The 24,958-nt window shown below is 38.0% G+C and overlaps 1 long non-coding RNA gene across 19 annotated transcripts in view; it reads left to right on the top strand.

Annotated features, from left to right (window-relative positions):
• Positions 1 to 204: 204 nt before the first annotated feature.
• The window catches only part of LOC138066375 (uncharacterized), a 93,852-nt gene continuing 69,098 nt past the window's right edge, over positions 205 to 24,958 (top strand). For 16 of the 19 annotated variants that reach the window (XR_011139782.1, XR_011139785.1, XR_011139787.1 and 13 more), the window contains exons 1-4: positions 11,232 to 11,329; positions 13,675 to 13,772; positions 14,442 to 14,545; positions 16,505 to 16,570. This is a non-coding gene — a long non-coding RNA (uncharacterized lncRNA). Of the gene's footprint in view, positions 308 to 11,231; positions 11,330 to 13,674; positions 13,773 to 14,441; positions 14,546 to 16,504; positions 16,571 to 24,958 lie in introns of those variants that run through there. The other 3 variants (XR_011139789.1, XR_011139791.1, XR_011139781.1) reach the window with 2 other exon arrangements.

Genomic DNA, 24,958 nt, shown 5'->3' on the forward strand with positions numbered 1-24,958 from the left:
GACGTGTATACGCTCAATACTGTAGCCAGAATATTTCATATGAGGCATTCTGCTGATGTCCCAGATTGAAAAATGGGCACAGATGGGCTGAGATGGCCAAATAAACCCTTTAATGTACTCTTTCTGTGGATTGGGTTATGTCTTGAACTGGCATCTGTGCAAAAAAGACACTCCCTTTTGGGCTTTGCTGGACTACCTGGGATTTGGACTCTGGCCACTGTGTACAGCAGTGAGAAAAACTGAGCTGTGTATTGCCGTTTCTGTGGAGCAGAGAGACTTTCATGCAATCTCTGTCAGATTACATTAGGTATCCAGCTCTTGTGTGATTTTCCCCTACAACACCTTCTAATGACTGTGATCCTAACTTGCTATTGTTGTTTTATGTTTTCAGTATCGGGGCTATTTCCTTGCAAAAACCAAGTCAGCCATAGATACTTATTAATGATAAATACAGAAGGCAAAGAGAGTTGAACAAGAATTCCATTCCAATTTACTCTTTTCCTGCCCTCCTTTATTTATTATATTGTATTTAATAAATTAGATTACATAATTATATTATATTGTACCTATATTTAATATAAGAGTCAGTCAGGTTGATTTGCCTGTATCTCCCTTTAACTGCACTCAGTACAGGATAATCTACTTAAGAGCTATACCATTTTCTTGTTTGAATGTTTTATGGATGCCTGTAGAGCAAATGGTATGGGTAATAGAATTTGTCAGGCTGTGCCTTAAGACGGAAGCTGATTTAATGGCAAGGACTTTCTGTCTGATACAAATAGTGTTTCATCACAACGAAGCAAAGGTTTTCATCTTAAAAGCAGTTCATGTAGCTCTGAAAGGAGATGTGTATATATATATATATATATATACACACACACACTTATTAGCCATTACTAGTGTAACTTATTCATTATTAATATCGTAAATATAGAATATTGTATTTAATAGTAAGGCTACAGCTCATATTTATGCTGATTAGTAGCTTTCTTTGTGTCTTTACCAAAAAGATCTCAAACTGCTAAATTTGCTAAATATTTGCTAAATCTAACACCCATGCCGCTAGAAATACAAACATTACTGCAGAGGTAGGATGTTGCACTGTAGCAAATAGCAACAGAAAGATATCAAAAGATAGAGGAGTCGAAACTCAGGAGGCCATGAAAAGTAGTTAGCAGTAATAAATATGAGCAGAAGTAACATGAGAGTTACACTGTGTCTGCACTCTTGCATATCTGTAATTTTAGTGACAATTCATCACCATTTGACTATCCCTAGAAAAAGTGCATTGTGCATAATCTAAAAGGTACCAGCAGCCATTACTAGATTTTTTTGAAAAGCCCATCCCACGGCTTTGTGTGAGGCGTATGCAAAGTACACCCAATGATTCCAGTGCATCAGGAGCTTGGGTCAAGGCAGACATGGTTTCTGGATGCTGATAAAGGTAGAGGAGAGATGATATTTGTTGCCCTCCTGCGTACACACCAAAGCTGAACGTGGGTACCCTGGGAATTTACAAATGAGAAGTAAGGGAACTGGGGAGCTTGAGTGTCCCCAGAGTTAGGAGTCAGCTATACAGCAGATTTCAGGATTTCCACTTAGGTCATAGCTGCCTCATTTGTGTCTAAATATGTGTTTTAGGGGTCTAAACACTTCTTTGCAGAATCAGTCACAATGGAACATCCTGTCCTTTTAGTTATTGCATAATAATGCGATTTCTGGATATTAAACTACTGTGTGTCCAAAGAATAATACAACTTGAGCAATGGTATTGCGTAGTATATTGCTACGCAGTGATGAAAAGGATTATCCACATGATCATTTAAATTTAAAATAGGGTATCAAAAAGAGCCTGAAAATTAGGACTATAATGTTCTGTTATTCTGTGTTTGAGATTTCACTTGAAGATAATGGATACCTTACATTATTATTTTAAACCTGAATAAGTTGTAAATATTTCTATTATACTGTGACAACTTCAGGACTAGAGCTTGCTGTGGCAAAGAGAATATAGAAAAGAAGTAGTACATACCTCAGCTGATTTATGTTCAGAATAAATTTTAATTTACCGGCATTCTGTTAACAAAGTCTCCTTAATAATCTCAAAGTTACCCACTGAGCTCAATTTCCTGACAAATAAATCCTTAAAACAGGAACCAAAATGTATGAGAACTATTGAGTTATACTTTCTGAATCAGGGCCTGTATAAACCATAAAGTTGACAGATCTACATTATGATAGCAGTTATAATAACAATAAATTCAAAAGCATATAGAATCTATTGCATATGGAGGATCTTAAAGGGCTTTGAGCTAGTAATTGTGTGTGAAAAAAAAAACAAGTCTCATTGTGTACTTTGCATTATGTCTCTGCATTTAAAATAGTTAAGAAATTATCTTTAAGGAGAATTTCAAATTTGGTGATAAAATCAATAGGAATAGCATAAAAATGGCCTTTTTCTGAAAAGACTGATTTTAATTTTTTATTTTTGCTACAGTCCTTTATTTTTTAGTGGTCCATTTTTCTTTTTCCTGCTATCCTCCCTCCCTTTCCTAATTAACAAAATAGTTATTGAAATGGTAATTCTTAATTGCTTAAATCCTTAAAATTTACCAATTTTTTGACAGCATATTGATAAATTAATTGTTAGACTGTATTCATTACAAACAAATTGCAGGAAGCAAAAACCTAAATCTTCCAAGAAGCTAAACTTCTACAGGGGTCTTTAGAGGAAAGATGATTTCTTTAATTTCACTTCGCTAATAAATTATTAAATGGAAAAACTGAAAACAAATAAAACAGCTTTGATTCTAAGAAGTAATGGGAATGGCAACACTCTTCTGGTGGTCTGGTAGAACAGTGAAATAAGAAATCAGTGATTTCCTTCTCTTGTTTGGTGGCAGATTCAGTCCAAAATACATTTTTATCTACAATCAAGCTGCAATAACCTGTAATTATATATTCCTCGCCCCCTAGATTACTATTTTTTTTTCCTTTTTGTAGTACAGATATGTATGAGATATGTATGAGATATGATGTAAAACAGCTAAAAGAAGAAAATCAGTGAAAATCTTAGTCTGAATTTGAAATATGTCATGGGGGAAACAAGGAGAAATCTCATCCTTTAGTGTGTTAGTAGTGATAGAATTGACTTTATTTTCAGACTTTGTGATGAACAAAAAGTTTTGGTGGGTTATCTGTTTCAAGTAATAGAATGGTAAAATTCTTACTCTCACCATGACAAAGTCGAATAAACCTCTTCTGTGGTAAGTTTGGTATTTGTGAACTGAATTTGAACCTGTATCTTCCATAGAAGTAAGAGTTATCCTGATATGGGGAATTACCGAGTCTAAATTTTCAAGTTTTGTCCAGTGTGCTTATAGATGTATCATAGCTGAGCTATTTACAGCTCTAGAAAGCCATTTTCCCACAGCTTTTATACAAGTAAAGAGCACAGAAATTTCAACGTCACTTTTTAAGTGGGATTACAAGAATAAGCAAAGTGGGGATGACTATTTTCATGGGGTATGGAATAGTATTTTTAGCAACAGCAACAGCAAAGCCAAGCTATTCCAATGAGAAAATCAATTCTTGTGATCCAAATGTTACCTGGTATACAGACAATGACAGGCGATCTATAAAAATAAAAGTATAGAAGCATCATTAACTTCATAGAGGAGTAGCAGCAGGAGCCAAGTTGGAATTTCAGCCTGGTCTTGATAAATTAGCACACTTTATCTTGATATATTTGACCAAAACAGTTTTTAATTTTCTCCCTGTACCTTCTGTCTTCAGTGAATGTTGCCATACTGTATACTAAAAAGTTTATTGTAATGCAAAAATATTCCATTGGGAGAATACAAATGTTACAGGTAGGAAAACAATTATAGATGATATAAATGTTAAAAATTCCAGACCTTGATGAATGCAGTCAAAATGATTTGTAAGGAGATGATTTTTAACAGGCAGTGCCTAGCTGCCTGGCTAACCCTTGCTTCAGAGCAGATCCCCCAACGTTGAGCAGCACAGGTATGAAACATAGCCTTGTTATAATCACGCAGCTCTGAACTTTGGGTTTTCAGCTGCTAGGAGCAGAGCAGTTTTTTCAAGCAAGGCATGTGTACTAGCCATATCCCTTCATGTAAATGTGAAGCTGATATTGTTAAAGGAAAGAGGTTTCTCAAGTGATCATGGCAGTTTATAGCAGTGATATCAGAGTCCCTCTTCTCCACAACTGCCTGCAGCAAGATGGATTTCCTGCTCTCTATTGTAAGCTAAGTGCATGTGTTTATGCATTCAGTACAGCACCGTGGTTCCGTCTGATGGGTATGGATTACTCAGCTTCTGAAGATCCAAGATTTTGAGTTACACAGGTGAAAACAAACTTGGTGTACATTTGAGCGATGCCTTGAAATGCTGTCAGGATCAAGAAATTTTTATTCAGTATCTGTATTGTGTTCATGCAGTCAACCTTACATAGGTTTTAATAATTTTTCATCAGCCCCTTGTGATTAACGAATTCCACCCACTGCAGAAGAGGGTCATCCTCAGACTGTGCTGAATTAAGCTGTGAAACGAGAATGTGAACATTAGTGCTGTAGTGCCTGAAGTTCCTCTGACTGGTTTGTAGAGGTCCCATTGTCCCCATGGAGTTTGTGAAGGTCCCATAGAGCTATTGAAGTAACTTGGTTTTGAAAGGAAGAGGCTAATTAATACAACTTTGGAAGAGATGTTGGCTTTTGAGATTAATATTCAGCTAGCTATGTGAAAAGTCTGCAGTTTGAGATATTGGTATATGGCAAACGATGTCATAATTATTTTCTGCATTCTGTCATGAAATGTATGCCACCCAAAACCATGAGAAAATAGGCTTGTTTATAGTTTATATATACATATAATGTAAATTGAATATACGTATTCCTGATATATTCTGGATAGAAATTTAAAAACTATATATTTGTTCACTTACTGGTGTTTCTGCTGAGTTTTGTCAACATGGAGTGATAGTTCCTTCCAGTTACAGGTTGGTGGTTTATGTGGACAGCTGTCCAGTAGGATTGCCATGTTTAACTAAATTATATCTACTTACTGACAGATGGCAATGAATTTTGTCACGGTCAGCAGTACCTGAATTATTTAAACGTAGAAAGCTCTATATCATATTATTCTCTTTAGCCTGGTTTTGCTACTCTCTGTAGCCATCTTTTTTGGCAGCAGAACTGATGAAAACAAGAGATTAGAGAAGAGGTAAAATGGCGTACTCTGGAAGTATTATTTGATGAAACATATCAATATAATATTAAGTTAAATATGACTAAGTGTTGCCAGTGCTTCAGAGATGGGAGTAAATGTTCCTGATTGAATGTAGAAAATATTATCAAGGAAAATCAATAACGACTTACAGGTTCTCCAGCATATGAGGAGAAAAGCCTAATTGCTGACTAGGTCAAGGGAAACTTTAATTGTTTATATCAGCTGGGATTGATTTTGAGCAGATGTTTTTAGGATTGTAAGTTTACCATCTAGGTAAGGCCCCATCGTTACTTTCTTGATTTGCTTGCAAGAAGGTAGCTGAAAAAGATGAGCCTCTATCTGTTATTTTAGGGGAAGGTCTGTTTTTTCAGACATGTCTGTGTCCTGTTTTTTTATGTTTTTGGAGAGTGTTTACTGTTAAAATGCAATACAAGAATTTTCAAGGAAGCGACTCTTTGTAAGTGGAGACTGCAAAGCCTGCTCCACTCCAGGAGCAGAGGCTCATGCAGCGTAGGAGACCTGATGTAGAATAACTGGGAAGTGCCACCCCTAAAGGCAAAATGTGCTTTCTGTGTTCACCAGCAATACGTATCAGAAGGTCCCTCACTCCTTCTTGAAACAACATACATAGGAAGAGGAGGTAAATTCATCTAGCCTATCCACTGCACTTGAGAAATGAATTCCAGTATCAAGATGTTATTTTAACTTCTTATGTGATATAAATTATAATTTCCCTGACTGAAAGAGGTATTTATGAAGAGGCTATTCTTTTTTAACTCTGCCCCATCATTTGATTTAATTTTTTCCATTCGTTTCTAAAAGAATATGTTATAGTTGATCTAATACAATGCTCCTATGACCTGTATTCATCACAGCTCTGAGGGCACAATCATTTTATGTAGGTCCAAATTCAGTATCAAGACCCACATCTATCATAGGTGAAAATTTCAACCCTAATAGAATCAAAATAGATTTAATTGGCAATGGATAAAAGCAGATTTCACCAAAAAGATACTTTGTCTATCAATTCATATCCATTCATTGTTTATCATAGGAGATCTCAAACCACAAGTCCTGGAATATTTTTTTTTTTTTTGGTATTTTACCTGACTTCTTGATCTTTTGTTTTCTAGTCCCTTTTATTTTAGAACTGCTAATCCTGTGGTGTTCAGTGATGTCGCACTCTGAAGCATCTCAGAGCTATGGGCTGATCTTTCAGCTCCTCGATAACCATCAGGGATTGCATCAGGCAGGTGTTATCCTAGTGGACCGCATACAGATCTGAGATGAGGAAACAGCAGTCAAATAAGCGACGCATGCACCAGGCAGTAACGAAGACAGGAAACGTGCTGATCCAGAAGACAAGCAAACCATGTCCAGGCTTCCATGATCTTCGATGCTTTTGGCACATGCCCAAAACATTAACTTTTGAGTCACTGTTGAAAGGATGCCCCACAGGCAGGATGCACTGCTGTTAGGGTTTTCCTTCTGTTTTGGGGAAGGTGGACCCTCCTGTGATGTTGACCCATGCACAGCCTTCAGACATCAGTGCTAGTCTTACCTGCTGTTTCTTCTGTTGAGGCTTCTGTTCTAGGTAAGGAAGTACCAAATCGGTTGCATATTAACTTACAACTACAAAGTTACTTTTAAAACATGAAGAACTTGATATTCTGACAGGAATCTAATATCTTCCCCACTATTTAAAGCACATTGCAAATCATGAAAGGTACAAAAAGCTGCTCTATATATGAAACAATGATTTTTTTTTCATGCTGTAAATTGCTTCAGCTGTGAGTTTTATCTAAGCTTGGTTTAAAGGGAAATGGACTTTAGCAACAGGCAGATGTTGTTTTCATTTCAAGCCCAAACTAACAAAACAATCAAATATGAATGGCACTAAATTATCTGTGGCACATTGTATGTCCCAGTACAAATTCCTTGGACACAGAAAGAGAAGCTTTTTCATCTGATCAAACGTCTTTATTTTTCTGCAAGTAATGAAAAGAATCTGCTATTACTTGGAGCTAGGCTCTAGGGAAAAGTCCATACTACAAAGTAAATGAAAATATTTATTGTTGGCACATCAAAGAAGTAATGTCAGAATATATAATAAGGATTACCAGTCGTGGTTGTGATGTTTGTGGCGGTTAAACTCCAATATTAATGAGCTAAATTGATATATCAACACACTGTTGCAGAGCCTTATTCTGAGAGACCATATTAAAGCCATAACTGAGCTCCCTTAAATTAGGAAAAAAATAATTCATGTATGACCCAAGTGTTTTCCCTTTCTGTTGTTAAATTGGCCCCTGCCTATGCTGCTTGCATAGGTCCACGTGAGCTTGATTTTAATAGGACATAGTTATATTCTTATATTTTGTTAGGTTGTTCTCTGATCAGTTATTCTAAGCACATTTAAAGCAATATCCATTTTTTCTAAAACAAAAATCATTTTTGAGTTTAGTTAGTAAAAAAAAGAAAAAAGATTTGTTTTCTTGGCTATTGCCATCTGTGCTTTTTATTGTGGCATGCTGAATGAGGCATTGATGTAGCAGTTTATGTCACCTTAGGAAAATCTCTAAAGAATCATACCCTTAAATGCGTCTTTTATGTTTAATCTGTTGTGTAGTTTCATTCTTGAAGCATTTGTTAACCAGAACTTTGGGATTTGGAGTCTATTTCCTATAAAATCAATATTTATGTTTATATCAGATTTATACAAGCTGTTACTTACTATATAGCCACAGTTAGGATTTTATTAAAACTTAGTGTTACAGATGGCTTCCTAACCAAAAACAATTCTAGCGAACAACAGAAATATCCTAACTTAATGAAAACATTGTGCCATTGTTTTCTATCCAATAAATAAGGGCAATATAAACTTTCCGAGTAATAGGATAGCCTTGATATAGTACTAGAGCAACCGTTCATTTCACCTCGATTAAGCAATCTTGTCAGGATTAATTTTTTCTTGCTTATATTTCTGCAGATTAGGAAAATACCCTCTTTAAAGTAAGTCAACATTACTATAACTGTTTAGATAAATCTCTTCTTGCAAATGTGGGCCAAAATCACAAAATTTAATTAATGAGTGAATATAAATGCATATAAATTGGGGGAAAGTATTTCTACTACTTTTACATAAAACTTTCCATTACTTTACATAAAAGTTTCCACCAGGACGTAAAAATTGCTTACTGCTCAGATTAATGGGAAGCTGTATATCATTAACATTAGCTGGCTGTCAAATAACTCACCTTGCAGTTTCTCAATTCTGTTTTTCCAGATTAACCAACTCAGAGGTGCCACAAATACCATATGCTGTATTTTATATGATCTTCTGAAAATGTCTTCTGAGCTTCATCCTTTAGTGAGTTAGGGTTTTTTTTTTTTCCTTTTTAACAGTGCTTTCCCTTATTCAGTGATCCTGTTTAAAATTCAACTCCTTTGTTGGAGGCATAATTCTGCAGTCACAATTCACTTACGTTTTCTCCTGGCGATGTGTTGTGGATGGCAAAGTTGGGTGCAGTTCGTTTCAGGATACTGTTCCCATTATACCCTTGGAAATCAGTCTGCCATATTTCTGGAAGACAAATGTGTAAAAATAAGGGCTGGATCAAGGGCATAAGGGACTGGAGTCCTGAAATCATATTGAAAGTTGGTGTTTTCTTTAAAATTGCATTTCTCTGTCTCTCTTTCTCTCTCTCTTTAGCATATTTATTTTTAAGCAGGTTTACATTACTGAGATTGCATATCCTGGGTCTTAGAGGCACCTTGCTTTGAATTCTATAGTGGGAAAATGGTCTGTATTCATTGAATTTAGTAATAATGTGAGACAGTAATTCACAATCCGTGCTGAAATAACAAGAACTTTATAATCTCTGAGTCTGCAGTAGTGAGTTTTTCTCTGGCTAATCAGATCACCTAGCTCTGCAAGAGCTGGCTGATTATAATCATTCCAGAACTTCCTAGGTATTAATGAGGAGAATTCATTTTAGAAGGTTGTTAATGATTAAAAAAAGCTCCTATAGAAAGAATTTTGTAGTCAAGATGAAAAAATAGAAGACTAAGTACTAATTTTGTTGCTGAGTGGCACCAAGCTTTGACATATTCAGTTATTCAACTGAATTGTTCATCAAGCAAAATAGGCATAGGCCAGGAGTTGTATATTAGCTAACCTCCACAGGGTACCTTTCTGCTGGAAAGCTACCCCAAATGGTTAAACCTGAGAAAGAAGTAAATGCATCAAGAAGACACTGAACAAGATTCGGCCGCACCTTCTGAGCTGTCAGAAGTCTTGGTTAAAGAATGATTTCTGTATGTACGCGTGTGCGTGTGCACTCACATTTTTTTAAAACAAAGAAATGGAGATAATTATTTACATTTTTTCATCTTGGTTTTGGAAAAATAAGGTCATATGAATGCCTCAATATGTTCAGCTGTGACATAATCCAGTAGTTCTGGTGGAATTCAATTATGATAGCATCCTAATTGAAGGTAAATTAGACAAAACTATGGCCGAGTGCTGTCACGCTAAATGAGAATTTAAATTACATGAGTAATAGACAGCCATGTCCTACAATTATGACTTAAGGAGTGTGACATTTTGCTTTCAGGTTAATCAGCGAGAGCTTCACAAATATTTTGAAGCTTTCCTTGATCTATTATAGGCTAAATTAAATCTAAACTTCTGACAGATACTGAACAGGAGAGCAAGGTGAGTCAATTCACTTCTGAGAGGACAAAATGTGTGAAGTGGAAAGAAGTTGTTTGGGAGCGGTGGTGCCGTCACAGCTTGGGGGTTTCTCTGGTCCACCTGCCAATAAAGACAGAGGTACGCTTGGCTGGTGTCTCAGTCTCTTGCCTGCGTATTGAAGGAAACATTATTTAATAGAAAGTTCTAACAGGCTGTTAACATTTACTATCATTTCTGCTAAGCCTTATTCTCGTCACGAAGTTTATCAGTGAGCGTGATGCCATACATTCCTGAGGGAGCACCCCCAGCCCAGCCAGGCGGAGGGTGCAGGCAGTCACCTACCACGTGGTTGCCTCACCAGAGCTTGTGTGGATGGAAGGGGGGCCTTAACACCCTCCTGGAAACGTTTGCCTCCCTCCTTCCCCTCTGTCTCGATTCAAACACCGCTAAAATTCCTCGACTCCTGAGTGAACGTGCCCATTTCATCATCGCAGACGCACCTACCAGCAGTTGCTGCTCCTCCCCACCTAAGTCCCTGCCTTCTGACATGTGACCTGCGCTGTTCCCCTCACTGACCCAGAAAGCAGCTTTACTGACTCATGTTCTCCTCATTGTCACAATCCTAGTTTTTTTTTCTCACCACCCTCCAAAAAAAACCCCCAAACTTGATATAAATTCATTCCAGCCAAACTCACCAGTCATGTCAGTCCCTCCTTCCTGTTTTCCCCGATGTCTAGAAAACAAGCCTCTGCAAAAAATAAGCCTTTCATCAATAGAGCTTGTCAGCTGTGTGCTCTGTGGCTGCGTTTTCCTGCTCTTTAGCAGCAGATCTAGCAAAGTGACTGCACAGCTAACAGCCTGTACTTTTCATCCATCCATAAATGCACAGCTGGCATCCTTATGGGATTTTCTATTATGCATATTCAGTCTCCTGTTCTCAACTCTTCAGATGGTCTATATTATTTCCTCCAGCAGGAAAAAAAAAAAAAACTGTTGTAGAAGCAAAGGCCCTGGATAACAACATTCTCCTAATTCTCTGGGTTTAACTAAGGTTAGCTTTGTTAGAATTTGAACAGAAACAGAAGATTTTTCATTTTTATTCCCTCTTATATTCCATGAAGTCCCAGAATCTATTTGGTTACTGGTTTAAAAAAAAAAAAAAAAAAAGCTCGGTCTTAGTTTAGGAAGACTGGAGCCTGTCTACAGCTGGGGGTTGTTGAAAACGTCATGTGTCAGGACTCCCTTACCACCAATTTATTGTTATGTCCTAACTCATTCCCTCCAGGGAAAATCGCTCGTTGACTGGTAGCTGTTATGGTCCAATGGATGCAACCATGGGGGGACAGCAGTGGGAGTTGGTCTGTCAGTCTCTTTCTGGAGGTACTTGCATAATTATTGCCTGTGATTAAATTTTGTTCTTGTGCCCTCTTAAACTCTCAAAAGATTATATGTGGTAGCATATTTTCTCCTTCCTGATGACTTCTTCAGAGTCCTATCTAGACTGACCTCTTCATAACTACTGACCTCTTCAGTATCGTAACTAGAATAACTCTGAGAAGTTCACCAAAGCAATTTGGTATCAAACATTTCTTTTTTCTTTAGACAAATAGTTCTGTCTTACTGAAGGGCTATCCTGGAATTTGCATTTCCATTAATGACTATTAAGGAGAAAGAAGGATTACCAGAATCACATCAGTTATATTTAAGACTGAATTTTCTAGAAGCACATTGAGTTATATTTGAAAAGTTCCTAACACTTATGAATCACCATTTCCTAATACTATGAGGTCAGCTGATTCTTTTTTAGCAACAAAATCAAAGGTATGTCATATATGGTTAGCTGCACACAGTCTTATGTCAGCAGAAATCAGGGAGCCAGCCAGAACTTGATCTCCAATACAGATATTTCAGCTTAGATGAAGTCATTAGCTTTTTTAATTTTCCATATAATGGAGAAGATAGTAGCTGAATGCTTTCAAACAGCTCTGTATCACGTTGCTTCTTATGGCCAACCGGAGCCAGTATCAGGCCCACGTGCCTATAAAGTAGTGATTTATTTTATTATTTAATTGATTGAAAACTCTGAATACTCGTGGATTTGTCTGAATAGTGGAAAGATTTTATGAGGTTTAGCGAAACTGGGAGGTAGGTCTATTGCATTTGCAACCACTAACTTCATCAGAGATGACTTGGAACCTGATCCATTGAAAGAAGTAGGACCCTATGGCCTTTGGGTCAGTTTTTGAAGGGATTGCAGCACCTAAAAGTTAAATAAAGCAACACTACTCTTTTAAATGCCTGACCCAAGTAGAAGAATCCAAACCCGTAACTTATTTCCTAAGCTTCCTATATATATGGTATCTCAAACCGCCATCACATTCAGCAGAGCATCATGCAGTCTGCTTACTTGGCAAACAGATATGAGATAACAGGAAAAGCCTAAGATTCAGGATATATCTTGAATCCTGCCCTTCTGATGTCTCGTATAGGAAATAACATTGCTCCCTCCATGGCCCTGAACTCCCTCCTGAAGGTAGGGGTCTGTTTCCCTTTCACAGTGACTTGAATGGGTGAGCGTGGCCCTTAGGGTAGAAGGATTATCTCCACTTCCCATCATACACTGTAGTGTGCAAGTTGCAGCACTGACTCAGGAAGTGGTAAAGGAAGATCCATTTCCATCTTGTGCAAGAAGATATTCTGAGTAATATATGAATGGTTATGGGATAATCTACAGAAAGTGTTCTTTGTGTTTAAGAAGGAAGATTTCTCTGTCCCAGCTATGTCCTCTCTTGCATTGTCTTTCTGATTTAAAGAGTTTTCAGTGCTTTGTTGCATCTTGGAACAGCATTGGTGGGTAGAAAGTTCCACAAAATTGATTGTAACCTTTAATTGAGTAATTATTTCACCCTGCTGGACAGAAGGAGATGTGAGTTGACTCTTCACAGTTAGAGAAAAGAGCTGAGACTGGTTTCAGCAAATGGAATATTATCAGCGTTAGTGCTCGTTTGTAGTTGTGTAGGGCTCTATCTGACAGAAACCCAGGGCTTTGCTGAGATATCTGCATGGCTAAGCCAACTTATTCCAAAAATGTGCAGGCATTTTATAAACTTGCATTTGGAAAAGCTCGGCCATGTGATTGCAGATTTCTCAGGACTGCTGCAGGAAGCTGAGAAGTGAATGTCACTTATTAGTGGCAGTTACCAAAGCATAAGCTGTAGAGGATGCCTTTTAGATATTGGCGATTAGATATGCCTGTTTTCAAGTAATCAGGGGTCTCCATTTCCCCGTTGACATATCTTTAATAAAAGCAAATTACAAACAAAACTGATGAATGTCCCAAGTCTGTGTTCCTAATATGATTTATACCTCTCATCAGTCTGCATTAGAGGATGACATTTGCACATTAGACCTGTGCTAAATGATAGCAAAATGCATAACAGAGCATGCACTTTATGTTGCTTAAAGGTATTGTTCATGGGTTGTTAATTCCATATTTATCTGACCACTTTGGACAGTTTGGCCCAAGGTGCCTTTTGCAACCTTTTTGGGGAATAGGCTTCCCAAACTTGAAGGACTATCTATTTTAGCAGCTCTCCTCCCAGCTCCAAAAAACGACACTGAAGCTTTTTTCCTTTGAGACGTGTGTGTGTGTAGTTTTTCTGTTTGTTTTTGTGAAGCTAGAGTCAGTACAGTTGCCAGTTCTTGACAAATGCTTCTTATTTTAGCTGTCTCTCGTCTAGGAGAGCAATGAAGCAATGGTCAGCAGTTGTGGCTGCAAGGAATTGCCAGAGAAGTGCTTAACAGCAGAGTGAGGAATCAACTGGTAAGTTCACATGGCTTTGTTTTCAAAGTGGGGAGAGAGATTGCACGTATTCTCAGCTGGCTATTACATCTCTATTACCAGCAACCTGGATGAATTTTAATAAGAGATGGGAAAGTGAGGAGAGCAAAGGATAAGCATATGCGTCCTCATTGCTATGAGGTTTATCCCAGTTGACAGAAGTCATCTCCCTAATTAGAGACAATTGCTAGACGTAAAATGACTAATGGAACAAATGATTTTGTATGATAACAGTGACAGCCCCTATCCTGTTACAAGCCCTTTTAGCCTACTCCCTTACAACGTTCTGCCGCTACGTTGTTGACCTTTAATCATTTTGAACAAGAGAGTGTAAGCCTCATAATTTAGCAAAGCAACTTGTAAAAACTTACCCAGACATAATGAAAAAGTTCTGGGACGCTGCAGGGCTAGCTCTACATTTTTGCTGCAGAGCAAACTGCTGAAGTCAGAGTGATTTTTTTTTGCTTTTGTGATGGGTGTTCAGTCACCTCCTGCAAATTTAGAGAGAGGGTAACATCCTAAAGAAGTCATTGTCATTAATATGTACCACTTCAGCCCACAATTCTTTTCTTTAAGCAAACAGTAACCCTAGAGACTTTAGACACTGGTATATCTAAGATGGCTATGAGATCATCTGTTCTTCTCTCTTAGGTAGAACAAAGTACTGAGATCCACAACTGCATGTAACCTATGAAGAATAGTTTTTTCTGGAACTAGTGGAGGCTAATGCAGCTTTACCAGTCAGCAGTCTTATGGTGAGGAAATGATATGGAGATAAACTCTTGTCTGATTATAATAGCCTTAATTAAGCTGTTCTTGAAAGTGCCAGGATGCCATTGGCCATTAAACTGGGATTTTTTCATTTACTAAACTGGAACATACCCCTGGAATTTGGACAGATCCAGCTTTTGCAAGTTGGGCCTGTTTCCGAAAGAAGAGAATAAATTACTGTCACAGATTAGAAAGTTACGTCTCTGCGGTGACGCACACATCATTGTGGCGGGTAACCTGCATGCTGACAGTGTGTTCCCTGACACGATCCAAATCCCAGCCAGCTCTCCAACCAGTCTGCCCTGCTGCATATGCAAAATGCATACACACCACCTCCAACAGCCCCAAAATCCTGCCCTAGCCTTCACAGAATGGTAGCCAGCTTTGGAAACAGTGGTGTCTGATTGGGATGCAACTGCAACCTAAACAAGTGGTAGGTATCTATCTTGGCAATAAAATATTTAAAGAAGAGTTTCAGGAGCTTCCACCTGCAGGTGGATATTACTAAGGGGCACAGAGGAAACTGTAGCTTCTGTCCCGCTTCTACTTCTTTGCTGCTAGCATCACCTATGTGTGCCCCATGCCCTGTGAAGCAGTGATCGCACAGCCTCTGTACCATGCTGTTGGAGCAAAACAAATTGAGCATGGCGCAGGTGATTATATCGAATGAGCCTTTCTGCACAAGGAGGTTACGACTCAGTAAGCAGGCAGGGGCACTTTATAGCGCGCTACTAGTGAATCTGCTTTTCAAAGTGAACTGATGCTACTTAGCCCAAAGAATCAGTACTTTGCACGCTGAGCGTGCATATCGGTTGTGCAGACAGTAGAGAGCAACCAGGGTGCTCTAAGTTCATGCTCTCCTTTAGTGGGCCGTAGCTCCCTTGAATAGGAGACATACACAAGCTCTATGTGTTCTTACGACTGTGTGGTCATATGTCTAGAAACAGGCAATTTAAGGCAATGTCCTGGAACGGTATCACCACTGTCATTTCTGCAGATTACCATACTAGTGACAATTTCCCAGACCAGTATTTTTAAGGGCTCTGTGTTTGACCCGTTTTCTAGATCTTGACTTCTAGAAAAATGTTATCTGTCATATGGACAAAAGAGTGAGCCTTGTTTCAGAGGAGGAGGGGGAGGAATGTTTGTTTTGCTTATTTGGATTTTACAAGCTGCCTTGAAACTATTCTTTTTCAGTATATTCATTGCTAGCATATTTAACTTTTTTTTATGCCATCATGAAAAAAGTATTTCATCTCTGAAGGAAGATACTGAAGTTGACAGTTGTAAAAAATAGCATCTTTGAAAATGTTTGAGGCAATGGTATCTTTAAATCTGGCAGGTTAGCTGATGGCCTCCTAGCTGGAGCAACATTTGAGCAAAAAGGAGATGGGGACAGTATCAAGGCAAATTATTGTGACTGCTTCCAGTAGTGTTTCTATAGTTTTGGAAAAAAAACATAGTTCTCTTATAATGATAAGAGAAATCTGCTGCGGACAGACTTTTAGAATACCACTTAGATTTATTAATAAAGGAAAGTAAACTTCCTGTTAACAGGAAAATTGACCTCTCGTATACTTTTGCTTCACTCACCTTTGAGGTTAGTTAAGGAACTATCATTATGAATGGAAGAACTGTTTCATTTTATGTCATTACTGTTTGTAAAGAAATGGGTTTTTTGGTATGGATGTGACAATCGTGTTCTGCCCATATGAACCTGACATCTCCCTAAAAGAGGATGCTTATAGTCCCGTTAATAATCACAGAATAAGATAAATGGGACAGTTGTAACAAGACGTTGAAAGCAATTCAGAGAGGTTATCATCAGGAGGCTAGACTCAACAAGCTGAGTATGCAAATGGCTCTGTATATGGTATGTATCTTATGCAAAATTTTGAAAAGAGGTGCACAAATATTTGACAGATCCCTCTACTTCCTTGCAGTTGATCACTGTTTTCTGTTGTGCAGTCGTCATCAGACGTGATACGGATACTGGCCTGAGCTGCAACGTAAGTTAAAGTTTCAACTTTTCTATTGATCTGTACAAAATGTTCAAGTCTCTGCCACCTTTCATGCTGCTGTTACGGGACCACTTTCCAATAACCTCACTTACAGGGAATAAATGCTCAGTGCATGAGTGATCCTTTTAGCTGTGATTGCTTGGAGAATCAAATGAAGCTCAGCAGAAGTTATCATTGGCCCATGATAAGTAAAAGACCACAGAAGAAAGCCCTGGTGGTGTATGAGAGCTAAACAGGGAAGAGGGAAGCAGGAAAAAAATTACAATTCAATTTTTTTTTATAATTCAAAATGTCAGGAGTGTGTTTTCCAGTTATTAAAAATGTTCAGCCAATTTTTTGACTCCAGAAGACATTTTCTGCTCTTCAGTGATCTAAAATGTGAGGCAAATGATTATAGCAATAAAATTACTGAAAGCAGCTGTCTTTTTTCAACTTTTAACACTACTGAAAAGAGGGTAATGGAACCTGGTAGAACTTGCATGGAAAGGAAGATGTTAAGAAATTTCCTTGTTGGCTTTATTCAGGTAAGTCTGTGTTTCTTCTAAAACTGATATGCGAAACATGTGAAGTGCATGATTCCTTGCAGCCTACCTCTTCACAGTGAACCATGTATAGATGTTTACCTTATGCACCTATCTTAGGCATTCCTTTTTGTGTGATAAAGATCTTGGTAATCCATTTCATTAGATCACAGCAGTAAGCTGGGGTTCTGTGGTTATTCTTTAATATTCTTACTTTCATTTGAGAAAGTGAATGAGCAAAGTGATGCCATTAGTGGCCCTTTCCAGAGTAAGTTTTTAGAGTTTGCTGCTCACAGTCAGAGTTCAATAGTTATATGAAGCTCCAAGAGTGAAAGACGTTATACTTACACGGTGTACCAAGCATAGACTGTATAAGAAAAACAAAATATTAGTCTACTTTGTCTGTGGGTAGCATAGTGATGTTGACAGTGTATTTCAACATTGCCTGACATGGGAACAAATGTTGATATTTCTCCTTCTTCCTCCTCATCTTTCCCCTCTCTGCACAGCAAAACACATATGTGTATGTATATATTTATTTAAGCACAGTGATAAGGAAGTATGTGTTAAGAACTCCCTTCTGCTATGCAGCTGAGCATGACCACAGCAGTGTTTAGTGACAGTTTTAAAATTTTATGCCTTTCAGTTTTAATTGCCATCAGCGGGTCTGAAATACATGGGGATAAAATAATTCTAAATACCCTGGAGTTATGTTGAATAGAAGAATTCTGTGTGAGCAAATTATTATTACTAGGCAGAGAGCTTGGGATGAAGGAATTGGCAGGTGGGTCAGTGGAGAAATAACAAACACTCATTTCAACCGTAACAGACACTTTGCATGCTGCTGAGATTAATGTCTGGTTTTTCAGAGTTCTGTGTCTCCATATTTTGTTTCTAATCATCCATACAATTTACGCTTGGTTAGCACCTATGTAACTCTAGTCTTTTCTTCCTGTGAAGAAGTGGCTAGACCTATCATGGTAACAAGGTTTAAAAGTTATAAAAGGAAGTTTTCCCCTCTGGACCTTCTAAGCTGTTACTGCTGTCCTTTGCTTTTTCCTCGTTTATGTACAGTTCTCCTATGCATCCTGAATTTTACCCTGTTTAGTCAGCTGCACAATGAACTACATTCAACCTCTTAAGAACAAATGTTATTTGCAAGATTAATGATGAAGAGGTGGATTTGAAATACTTTTTGGCCTGCTTTTCTAAGGAAACGAGGCATATGCAATCACGGAGTCCATCTGCCAGCTTTTTGGACTCCCACCTCTTCTCCTGCAGGGACATTTATGCCTGCTGGCCAAGTTCAGCCAGGACGGAAGGCACTGTATTCCTAAAAGTTTCCTGAAAATTGGTTGCTGATAAAGGGAGAGAGGCTAACATCACTGTACCCCACTGACATAGTGGCAACATGGTGAAACCAACAGTTACCTGGTCTGTTTGGCTTGCCAACTAACATGCATGTACTAGCTTGCCAACTGATACATGTATATCATTAAGCCGATCACAATGCATTCCACTGCTTCACCAGCTGGCTATTAGGCTGTTCAAGGAGTTGTAACTGCTACTGTGGGACTCGGGCAGTGTTCAAAGAGTTCGAATTATTGCAGTGAGGCATGTAAACGATGCAGAATAAAATTGGTAGGCGACCAAGCTTTCATTGTTTTGCTGTTCATTGTTTTCTATTGGTCTAATATGCTTTTCTGAACTTCTTGGGAGAATCTGGGTTGGAACATGTCCTTAGAGTATCTGAGTAAGAAGCAGGAATACTTGCCCATCTTCCAGAAGGTAGGAAGATAGGAATGGCAGCGGTTAACTTAAACTATTAATATCTTATCCATTTTATTGTTTGCCCTTTTGTGTCTCTTGTTGATGCTTTCTGAAAGTTGGTGCTCTCTTAAGCACTATGGAAAGTAAAGGAAGAGATGATTTTTGTCGCAGAGAACGCCTAGGCATGGAGGAATATTTAGCTGTGACAATAATTGGAAGTAATTAGAAGAGTATCTGCTTGCAGAGCGGCATGGAATAACTGCATCCCTTTCAGAAAGTGGAGCAGCAGCTTATCATTTCAAACTAAAACAGGCAGGCTGCTCCCTATTTTTTGAAAGTAAAAAGGCGTTAGAGTTATGATTGTCAGCCTCTGTCAGACCCACCTAGACAATGATCTTCTAGTCTCTTTCCATAGTCCTTTTTCTAAAAGACTGACTGGGAAATTGCTCTCTTTCCTCCTTGCCTAGAATTTAAGGAATTCTACCAATTTCCTGATGCAATTCAAATGCTGTGGCTCTGTCAAACTGTCAGAAGCTCCCTGTTGTATCTTTGCTCTGGGCATACCTTGGCTCCCAGCTGTGACCTTATTCCAGTTCTTGTACTGGCCCTACTCACGCCCTGCTCTGACTCCTGTTTTGGCCGAGTTCTTCACCTGGAAAGCTGCTTAGCTGCCCAGCTCTCTAACCTTCAGCCTGACATGGTGTTTGCTTTCAACTAAACCCTTCTGGAGTTTACCTAGACTTCTCAATTTTTCTAAAGTCCAGCTCTGATCATATTCCTGCCAAACTACTTTGACATGTTCAATATTCTAGTTACTGGTCCTGGCTTCTCCTCACTGCAGCCACCTGACCTAATTTTGAACTTCTTCGGTTGGTCATCGCTACTGAGAAGGCATAAAAATTGCATTTCCTGATCGGGACCACAGACTTTATAGGAAAGATTCAGTTGATGCTACCACTGAACACAGAGACAGTAATAACTATATATTTGGAAGGTTAGATACACAAAAGAAGAAAACAGATAGAAAAGAATCAGGACATGAAAATCCCACAATATTTATATTGTTCCCTTTATAAAGGGAAGAAGAGGGGAAAAGTGTTGGTCTTTACACCAAGTCCGTGCTTTTACGTTAAACTGGCCGCTGCTCTTCATGGTGTGTTCCAATTTTCCCTGTGGAGCTTTCCTGGCAATCCGACTCATTTATGAGATGTTCAGTGACATCCTTAAATCCAATGGATTGTCAAGAACAGAGTTATTATGATGGAAGGAATAGTAATGATGATAATTTATAAATTAAATGTGAGAATAGTAATTTCTTCTGCTAGAATCAGTAAGAAGAATTTGTAGTCTTCGAGTTGGTTGTGACAGAAAAGAGGAGACCATCTGAACAAGGAAAAGTATGGCTGTTACTGATATGTTCTTCGATGATTTGTCCATGGGCTTTTTCCAACATGGAATAACATCTGTGAAGCCAACCTCTCTTTAAGAAATTTGGGGATAGGGAGCAGAAGGGCATGCTATTATGTTTGTCAAGTGTCTGTGCTAAAAAAAGAAGCCTAGTTTAACCTTCTAGCATTAATAACTGCGTAGGGAAAAAAAACTTATTTTCTGGAAAAACAAACAACAACAAAACTCAATGATTTCTGCTGACCTTCGTATTACTACAGCTATCCACACACACATCACTTTAATGCAAAGCAAATGCGGTCAAGAAGTTTCCAAAAAATAAGTCACTGTGCTCCACAGAGTCATGATGACATTCTAAACAATTATTTTTATAGTTTTCTCAGAAATAAAAATGTTTTCAGTGGATGCTGAAACATTTCCTGAAAAGGTTTTGGCTGATTTTAGTTCAGCTGGCCAACTGGGCCATATATCTGAACACAGTAACTAGGAGATACATAGCCATTGGACTATGGAGACTGCAGAATGCCTGGCTCTGGAGATGATTAATTGATGATCTCCTTTTAAACATAAAATAACTCTATATTTGGAAGACTGTATACACAAAAGAAAAAAGTGATTGCTTTTGACATTAAAACTTGAGCATATAAGTGATATGTTACATAATATGCAGGGATTCATTATTTTAGGAAGAATTTATCTACTGCAGTGTTGGAAAGCAGTTATGTCTGTCACTCCCTAGTTTCCATTAGACAAGTCATATTTTTACATAATCACAAGAAATAGCGCCTCTGGAAAACACTCCCGTGTATGTGGGAACAAATTAGAAGCAGCTGAAACCCCCATTGTGTAGCAGTGACATCTCTGCCAGTTCTGCCTCAAGTGCTGTACGAAGTGGTGTGCAAGCAAACTCATGGAGCAGAGGCAATTAAGACTGAAAGAAGGAAAAGTTGAAAATTATCAGACAAAAGATTGCAAGGTCACTATGCCAAGGCATATCTAGAAATATTAATAGATATAAGTCTAGAGCACTGACTACAGGGGAATTTTGTAGCACTTGAAAATGCTAACATATATAAAAACCATATTGAAGCACTGTATGCTTCTTGGGTTGTTTTTTATATCTTCTCAGGAATATTGGATAAAATAAATCATAAGTAAATGTCCTAGAGGAATACAAGCTGTAGGGAACGAAAACTATCTGTGTCTATATTGTCTCCACAATATTAACACCAGCACAAACACAACAGTGTGTAATATATTGTTATGGAAGCATTTTATAACGTGTAAAATGGCCTTTGTATGTGAACATGCAAAGTGGAGAGCTAGGATTTGGAAGAGGATTTAAGCCAGAGCTTCTTTTCCCTTTTGCCAGAGCAGAAGCCGGACCTTTTGTTTTGCTATTGCTGTTGTTTTCTGTTCTAGCAAAAGCCAAACAGCCCCCTGAATTCCATGCGAAGAACATGTTCTTTCTGTGTTTTGGCTCCATGTCAATCTGTAAATAAGGAGACTTTCCAATTTTTTCACCAAGGTAAGGGTGACAAAGCCTCTTCCATATTTCAGAATGTGTACTAAGATACCAGGAGATTAGGGTACTTCTGTATATTAAGTGAGAACAAAGTGAAGCTTTTTTTTTTTTTTTTGCTAAATTGACACTCTGACTAATGTATATTTAATTATTAATATAAAGGAGAGCTATTCCAACAGACAAAATTGTAAGAAACCGATTCCATAACACTTTGACTACAGCTCCTGCCTCGGATGTTGGAGAACTGAGCTGAAATCTCTACTCTGCTACAGGTACAGCCAGCACTGCCCTCATGTTTGACCAGAAATTTCATTCTTTATTCAGGAAGACAACCTGATGAAAGTAAAAAGTTGCAGTTTAATTGAACCAGTAGTTTCCAAAAACAAAACAACAACAAAAAACAAAAAAGTCAGATAAATCAAGATGCCCAAAAGCTTCCTTAAAATAGTTCTTCCTAGCTGTAATCTGGATACAGGTTCCGGAAGCATTTTGCCTTCATATTTTTAAAGACATACGCATGTGTTTGTAAAAGTTATGATTCATTTAAATTTCTTGGACAGAGATGACACATATTCCAGAAGTTACATTTTCCCAGTGTGGGAATGTCAAGAAATAGCTTAAAGAGGCATGTGTTGTAATATACCTGAGGATGCAGGATTTGATAATAGTAGTCAAGCCAGTTAATGGAATAATATCATCTTCAGTTTCAAGTCTGTGAATAAGATATCTGCTCCATTCATGGGCTGGCAGATCCTTTCGCTTTAAAAGAGTGCTTTAAAAATCTTATGACTGACTTAATGATCCTGTTGCATTTCAGAAACTTAGGAGCTATACCTGAAATACACAGTCAGCCCAGGAATGAAAGATTTCCAAAGTAGAGCCATGGTTGAACAAAAAGTCGCAGAAGCTATGTATTACATAACATTTTTTTAATCGTTACGGAGAACAAAACTCAGCATATCATTATGGGACACTGTGTAAATGAACACAGAGTTTGATTGAAGGTCGTTTTAAAAAATATCTTGATCATCTACGTTATTAAAAATTGTTTAGTTGGAAATTTGGGGCACTTTTTTCATTGAACATGGATTTATTTCAGGCTAAACTCTGTGCTACAAAAATGTGAAAGAGAAAGGTTTCTAAGATCTAGGGTGCACTCTCCCTGCAAAATTTAAGGAGAAAAGCACTTCAGTGGTATGCATGGTTTCTTAGGATACAGAGCAAGTCCGTGGCATCTGCACTGGACAGAGGGTTGATTTAAACCTGAGTCTCCTACATCTTAAGTGCGTATCATAGCTGTAACTGTTGCATTTTCATATTAGGAATTTAGACATTTAAGAATTAAACTTATAATCTTTGGAAAATATTAATCTTTGGAAAAGGCTATTTGTGGTGTGGCAAGAAGGTCAAAATACTTTTAAGGTGTTAGTTTGTTCATAATACAAAATGAAGGGGAAAGCAATCTCAGAAGACTTCAAGGAATCAACCTCCCCTCCCCTAAACAGTTACTGCATTCAGCTTCTAGTAGCTGTTAGATTCATACTGAATCCTTGTTCCTGGATTAGGTTATTGATTTACTTTTGCTGTTTTGTTTAAAGCTACAAAATTCTAGCATATCACCAGTGGGTCAGTGATACTATTAGATAAAAGAAGTTGTTACTATCTTAAATAATCTAATGTCTCCAGTTAACAATACCAATATTTAAAGGCTTAAGAAATGCATGAGGACAAAAAAGGACACTTATTCATAGCATTTCAGCGTCTTTTAGAAATGCACAAGTGAAAGCAACGCAATGATGCAAACATGAACATTTAATACAAGAGCCCTTTTAAGTAAATACATTAAGATGAACATCAAACAAATCAAGGAAAACATTAAAGCATAAACTTAATAGAAATCTGTGATCACAGACTATAAGGGATGGCTGAAAAGAAAAAGAATCCAATTTAGTGTGTGGATTATAATTGGGGAGAAAAGAAAAAAACATACATCAGAGGTGTACCGTGGTGGTTACAACATGCTGAGCAATAGGACTCTCATATACACTTCAGGCATCAATCACACCAGGCTAGAAACATAGCTTTTTTCTGCTAAAGAGTTTTTTATCCCTAACATCAAAACCTTGATTTCAGTGTATTTCATATAGTAAGATCTGGATTTTGATTTTGCAAATGTAAAGGCTTGCCAGGAAACTCTAATTTGGCTCCAGCTTCTCTCAAAGTCACGATTTTACCGTAAGGGATCTAATTATATCCATCACCAGGGTTTATGCTTATAAGTAATAGAAAATACTAGTATTTTCTCCAACACTCAAAAATAAAAAAAAAAAGTCTTGCCTTCATGCTGTTTCCTGAGCATCAACTCCTGGCCATGTCTGAAACCCAATAGTGGGCTGGAGAGGATCATTCTACAGGCCGCAGTTTTCTTCTCATCCTTCTAGCTGGTTGGTGGGTGTTGCCTTTTACTGAATTGTTCCAGTGCCATCACTGGATGTTCCTCATATAGTCCCTACAAATATACAATACGTTACAAACAAGCCCTGTGGAAAGAGATTAAAAACGTAGAGTTTGTCAAGTAGGAATCTACCACTGAGGCTCTCGTGGGCTTTGAATCATTTATGTGAAGTGTAATGCTCAGATGTGCTAAACATTGCTAACCTCATGGTTGGATTCAGGAACCCATGTTAAGATACTCTTTCCTTTCTGTAAGGCAGGAAAATGTAGATTTCGGTCATCTGAGTAGATGAAGATGAGCTCCTACTTATTGTATTTAATAAAAAGAGAAATAGCAATGAATTCCCAGGAATTTGTAGAGAAAGACTCTCTCTGCAGTCCTCTGAGCAATACTTTACGTACTCCCTGCTAATGTATGGTAAAAGCTTTTAGGCATGCAAATGGGCTCTTGTGGGGTGTCCTTTTCAAAAGCCAACCATGTAACGCTTGCTGAAAGTCGTGTGGCTAGCTGTAGGTAGATGAGATACAGAGCGATACCACGAGGACACGGCAGACTGCTGTGAGTTCCTTACCTTGCGCCATTATATTGAAGACTATTACTCATGTCAGCTGTTCAAAGCATTACAGCACAACTCTCTCAGCTTTTTACCATGCCTGAGTGAAGCGCGACAATTTCAGGCAGTGCAACAGAAGTGAGAA

This window comes from Struthio camelus, chromosome 2, assembly GCF_040807025.1.
Source record: "Struthio camelus isolate bStrCam1 chromosome 2, bStrCam1.hap1, whole genome shotgun sequence".
Classification (NCBI taxonomy): Eukaryota; Metazoa; Chordata; class Aves; order Struthioniformes; family Struthionidae; genus Struthio; species Struthio camelus.